Genomic DNA, 6,668 nt, shown 5'->3' with positions numbered 1-6,668 from the left:
TACAAGGAGAGCAAATCAATGGAAGCGTTAATGGAATACGGAAAGTGTGGGATGGAGCTTTAGAAAGCAATTAGGAGAGCAAAGAGGGCATATGAGAAAGCTCTGGTTGGTAAAAGTAGGGAAAATCACAAGATATTCTCTAAGTATATCAATGGGAAGAGGATAACCAGGGAAAGAGTAGGACCCATTAGGGACCAAGGGGAAATTTGTAGGTGGAGCTAGAGGACATTGGTAGGGTGTTGAATGAATACTTCACATCTGACTGCACCCAAGCGAATGAGGATGTAGATATGGAACTTAGAGAGAGAGACTGTGAGGTTCTTCAGCAAATTGTCACAGGGAGTGACAAAGTATTGAAGGTTTTGGAAGGCTTAAAAGTGGACAAATCTCCAGGTCTGGACGATTTGTGTCCCAGGATGCTGTGGGAGGCGAGGGTGGAGATTGCAGGGGCTCTGACCCTAATTTTTAATTCCTCTCTGGCCACAGGGGAGGTGCCAGAGGACTGGAGAACAGCTAACGTGGTCCCACTATTTAAGGAAGGTTGCAGAGATAAGCCAGGGAACTACAGACCAGTGAGTCTCACGTCAGTGGTAGGGAAATTATTGGAGAAAATTTTGAAGGAAAGTATCTATCCCCACTTGGAGAGGCAAAATTTGATTAGGAATAGTCAGCATGCCTTTGTCAAAGGGAGGTCATGCCGAACAAATTTGATTGAATTTTTTGAGCATGTGACCAGGTGTGTCGATGAGGATAGTGCAGTTGATGTAGTTGACATGGATTTCGGCAAAGTCTTTGACAAGGTCCCACATGGGAGATCTATCAAGAAAGCAAATGCACATGGGATACAGGGTAACTTGATAAGGTGGATTCAAAATTGGCTTAGCTGTAGCAGACAGAGAGTGATGACAGACGGCTGTTTTAGTGACTGGAAGCCAGGGTCCAGTGATGTACCACAAGGATCTTTGGTGGGTCCCCTATTGTTCGTCATTTATATAAATGACATAAATGACTAAGTGGGGGGGGGGGAGGATCAGTAAGTTCACGGATGACACAAAGATTGGCCGAGTGGTTAACAGTGAGGTGGAGTGTCTTAGGTTACAGGAAGATATAGATGGGATAGTCAAATGGGCAGAAAAGTGGCAGATGGAATTTAACACTGAAAAGTGTGAGGTGATGCACTTTGGAAGGAGTAATGTGACATGGAAGTATTCAATGAATGGCCTGACACTGGGACCTTAGCGTGTTCGTCCATAGATCTCTGAAGGCAGAAGGGCAGCTTAATAGGGTGGTGAAAAAGGGATATGGAACACTTGCTTTTACCAATCGAGGCATATAGTACAAAAGCAGAGAGGTCATGTTGGAGTTGTACAGAACTTTGGTAAGGCCACAGCTGGAGTACTGTGTGCAATTCTGGTCGCCACATTATAGGAAGGATGTGATTGCATTGGAGGGGGTGCAGAGGCGATTCACCAGGATGGTGCCTTGGATGGAACATTTAAGCTATGAAGAGAGGTTGGATAGGCTTGGGTTGGTTTCGCTGGAGCAGAGAAGACTGAGGGGTGACCTGATCGAGGTGTACAAGATTATGAGGGGCATGGACAGGGTGGATAGGGAGCAGCTGTTCCCCTTCGTTGAAGGGTCAGTTACGAGGGGTCACAAGTTTAAGGTGAGGGGCAGGAGGTTTAAGAGGGATTTGAGGAAGAATTTTTTTACTCAGAGGGTGCTGACAGTCTGGAATGCCCTGCCTGGGAGGGTGGTCGAGGCAAGTTGCCTCACATCCGTTAAAAAGCACCTGGATGAGCACCTGGCACGTCAGAACATTCAAGGCTATGGGCCGAGTGCTGGCAAATGGGATTAGGTAGACAGGTCAGGTGTCTTTAATGCATCGGTGCAGACTCGATGGGCCAAAGGGCCTCTTCTGCACTGTATTATTCTGTGATTCTCTCTCCATCTGTCTCTCTGAATGACAGTAACAGGAGGGAGAGAGACGCAGGAGAGTGAGGGAAACATGGAGGGAATCAGAGGGGGTAGAGGAGGTGTAGCCTGCTGTTATCACACTGTTGCTTGTGGGATCTTGCTGTGCACCAATAGCCTGCAGCTTTTCCAACATTGCAACAGTGACGACCACTTTAAAAGTTAAGTCATTGAGTGTCAAATGCTCCCGATTTATTTCAATTCATTTTACTGAAGTTCTGTGTTTCGATATCTCTCTGTCTCTCTCCAGCTTTCTTTGCCTCTGTCTATCCATTTAAACCAACATTGCAACAGTGACGAGCACTTTAAAATGGGTGAAATGTGGAGGTTGGTAAAGGCTTGTTCTCATTCCAGAATAATGCTGGTGTTTTAGGCTGTGGGCTGAATTTGACAGTGAAATGAAACACCTGGGGACCATTTGAATTCAGATTTTCAGGGATGGGAATGTGGATTTCTCTCTCTATCCTTCTACGGGAGAGGGGATGGGGGTCACCAGTGTTTGTGTGTTTTTACAATGAGGCAGAAACAGATGTAGAGAGACAGAGAGAGAGAGAGAGAGACAGAGACAGAGAAAGAGAGAGAGAGAGACAGCAGTAAAGGACAGGGTAAACGCATCCACACTTCCCAGTCTCTGGCTCTGTGTCGGGGAATGTATTTGTAAGATGGGGAGTCACTGAGAGATTGTTTTATGTCACTGAGTTTGAGAAAGAGCCCTGGGCTCTTGCTGTGTTTTATTTCTGTTCAAAAATGCTTTGCTTTGTTATGAATCAATTTTATTTCTCTTATTCCCAAGGAGAATCTTTTCGGAAGCTGCAGCTGTGATGATGCAGAGGGAGAATCTTTTGGCCACGTGGAATTCTCAGACAAGAGCTTTAACCAGAGAGGGAAAATAATAATAAATAGATATGTGTCATTGTCAAATTCATTTCTAGATACAGAAAAGACTGTGTGATTTCGGGGCTGATAGAAAAACAAAGTGCTGGAAATGCTCAGTATTTCCAACACAGCTTTTATTTCAGATTTCCAGCATCTGCAGTATTTTGATTTTGTGTTTTCGGGGGTCTGTGGATTTTTTTTTAACCACAAGGGAGGGGGCTGGTGGGCACTCCCGAAGGAAATAGTTTGGGAATCGCTGCTCCAGAACAGTCAATGTAATCCCATAGATTTCCCGCTCTCCATCTCTTGATGCAACTTGTTCCATGCACCTTCCTCCTTGTTCCTAGCTGTTTTTCACATCTTCAAATCCCTATCTCTGTATCTCAACATCCTTTCTATCTCTGCCCCTCTCTAGAGTCTCACAAGTTTCCATTGTCACTCTCTTTCTGCAACTCTCTGCATCTTTATCTGTCTCTCTCTCAGTCCATTTCTTCTCTCACTCACTTCCAAATCCCTGAATCTTTCCATCTCTGCTCCTCCTTTCCTGCAAGATTATCTCTGCATTCCCCTCGCCCCTGTCCCAGGACACCCCTCTCTATTCTGTAAACACATCTTACTTTGTATCTCTGCCCCTTTACATCTTTCTGTCTCTGCATCTCTCTCTTTGTCTTGGATCTTTCTCAATATCCACATCGCTGTTGCATTCTCTGTCTAAACCTCCAGCTCTCTCTCTCTCTCTGTATGTCTCCATTTCTCTCTCTGTCCTTCTCGGTATTTCTGACCCTCTGTTCTCAGTTTCTCTCACTGGTTTCGGACTCCCTGCATCTCATTCTCCATCTCCCTTTCCATTTCTCTCTCTCTGTACTGTCCTAATCCCGGGATCTGTTTTCTGTGTCTCCCCCTCTGTCTGGGGCTGGATTTGAACTCGCTGCCTTGGTGTTTTACAGGGTGATTGTGAGCCGGGATCCTGCTTTCCATCTCTGTCCAGTTTTGCTCCCTTTGAGATAAAAACAGGGGAGAGATGCTGAACGGAGAGCCGATTCACAACCACCCTCCTCCCCTCCATCCTGGTTTGCACCATTGGTACCAAGTCCGAGTCCAGCCCAGTGTTTCTTTGCCTCTCTGTGTATCTGCTCCCTGACTGTCTCTGTCTCTCTCCTTGTGGCCCGATGGGGGAAGGGACAGATCAGCCATGATCTAACATGGGGTGGGACAGGATCTAAGGGCTGAATGGCCTTCCCCCGTACCTGTGCCAGTCAGTGTGTGTGTGTTTTGTGTGCGTCTCCCTCTGTTTGACTCCCTGAAGCCGATGGGGAGAACGGGTGAGACACCTTTCTGCAGAGAGGGATGTGTCTGGGGTTGGGATCTTCCCGTGCGTTAAAGTCTCAGGATGCCAGTTACCCTCTGGAAGTCCTTGCTAAACGCCCGGCCCTGTGTCTGGACGGACATGAGGGGTCTGGGAGCAACTTGATGGAATTCCAGTGGCTTACCCAGACCAGGAATTAAAGTGAATTAAAGACTGTCGGGAGATGGAGCCAAACCCAGGAAAGTGATGGAGGTGGGAATTACACAGGGTCGGTGGGTGGTGGGGGGGGGTGAGGGGAAAGAGAGAGGGGGCTGGTGACTGGGATGGGAGTTACACGGGAGCGGGGGCGTGCGGGGGCGGCTGTTCACAGGGGAGATGATTCAGGGCGGGAATTAGTACAGGGGGGCTTTCACAGGACAGGGAGGGAGTGTTTACAGGGGGGAGAATTAGATTGGGGTCAGTTAACGGTGGGGCGGGGGGGGTAGGGTGTTATTCAGATGGGAGTCTGTTCCTGGGGGGTTATCTAGATGGGAGTCTGTTCCTGCGGGTGGGCATCTGTTCCTGGATGGGGGGGTATCGAGATGGGAGTCTGTTCCTGGGGGGGTCGAGATGGGAGTCTGTTCCTGGGGGGGTATCCAGATGGCAGTCTGTTCCCGGGGGGGGGTATCTGTTCCTGGATGGGGGGGATCGAGATGGGAGTCTGTTCCTGGGGGGGGTATCTAGATGGCAGTCTGTTCTCGGGCAGGGGGTATCTGTTCCTGGGGGGGTCGGTATCTAGATGGCAGTCTGTTCCCAGGGGGGGTCGAGATGGGTGTCTGTTCCTGGGTGGGGTATCTAGATGGCAGTCTGTTCTCGGGCAGGGGGTATCTGTTCCTGGGGGGGCGGTATCTAGATGGCAGTCTGTTCCCGGGGGGGTCGAGATGGGAGTCTGTTCCTGGGTGGGGTATCTAGATGGCAGTCTGTTCTCGGGCAGGGGGTATCTGTTCCTGGGGGGGGGTCGAAATGGGAGTCTGTTCCTGGGGGGGTATCTAGATGGCAGTCTGTTCTCGGGCAGGGGGTATCTGTTCCTGGGGGGGGGTCGAGATGGGAGTCTGTTCCTGGGTGGGGTATCTAGACGGCAGTCTGTTCTCGGGCAGGGGGTATCTGTTCCTGGGGTGGTATCGAGATGGCAGTCTCTTCCCGGGGGGTGTATCTGTTCCTGGATGGGGGGGGAGGATCGAGATGGGAGTCTGTTCCCGGGGGTCTGTTGATTGTGAGGGTATTAGATGGGGGTCAGTTAACAGGAGATATCAGATAGGGGTATGTAGATGACGATTATTTAGATTGGGTGGGGGTCTGTACAAGGGGGGGTGTTTTCCAGGGGGGAAATATTACAGGGAATAAAATTTACGTGCTGGATAAATATGGGGGGGGGAGGAAGGGGGGAAACTCTTGCTGGAGGGGGAATATTGCAGGGGGGGTAAACTGAGGGGCGGGAGAAATTGCAGTGGGGAAATAAATTACAGGTGGGTGATAATTTGAGGGGGGAAAATATTGCAGGGGAGGGGGAGATAAATTGTGGTGGGGGAGATATATTGCGGGGGCAGAGATATATTGCGGGGGGAAAGAGAAAGAGAGAGAAAAGGATACAAAGACAAAGAGGGAAAATAGAAAGAGAGAAGATAGAAAAGAAAGAAAGTCAGAGAAATAGAGAAAAGACAAAGTTAGAAATAGAGAAAAGACAGAAAGTCAGAAATAGAATAAGGACAGAAAGAGAGGGATAAATTACAGGGGGGTTTAAATTGAGGGGGGGTGATAATTTGTGGGGGGGAAAAATTGCAGGGGAGGGGGAATATTTTGCGGGGGAGGGATAAATTACTGGGGGGGTTTAAATTGAGGGGGGAAATATTGCAGGGGAGGGGGGCGAGAAATTGTGGGGGGGGGATAAATTGCGGAGGGGGGGAGATAAATTGCGGGGGGTGGAGATAAATTGCGGGGGGGGATATGGATTTCATGTTGGGATCAAAGGGTTCGCTCTTCACCGTGTTTAACTAGAGGAACTTGCAGCTTATGAAAAATATATTCTGCTATAGACAGAGCTAAACAATACCACAAATAAGGGATCACGCCAAAGCTCTGCAAACATGCCCCACCCATGCTTGAATTGTGGGAGGTCGCTGGAGGAATATCCTCCAAAAATATCCCCATCTCCAATGATACAAGACCCAGCATGCTGGTGCAAACACAAGGGTAGGAATTTTCCATCATCGTTAGCCAGAAGTCTCGTGTGGATAATGCATCTCGGCATCTTCATGAAGTCCCGAGCAATAAGATGCCAGACTTTAGCCAATTCAGTTTGCTCCACGTGATACCAAGAAACTGTTCAAGACATCCTGGCACTAGTGATGTAGGCACGTAAGACCTAGCTGTGCACTTAGCCATGATTTTCCAATAAAAATGCAACAAAGGCATCTACCTGTGGCAAATTGCCCCGATATGTCCTGTCCAAATATCAAATCCACCCTGTTACCAC

Source organism: Heterodontus francisci, chromosome 28 (genome assembly GCF_036365525.1).
Source record: "Heterodontus francisci isolate sHetFra1 chromosome 28, sHetFra1.hap1, whole genome shotgun sequence".
NCBI classification, from domain to species: Eukaryota; Metazoa; Chordata; class Chondrichthyes; order Heterodontiformes; family Heterodontidae; genus Heterodontus; species Heterodontus francisci.
Note: the sequence above shows the minus strand (reverse complement) of the source record.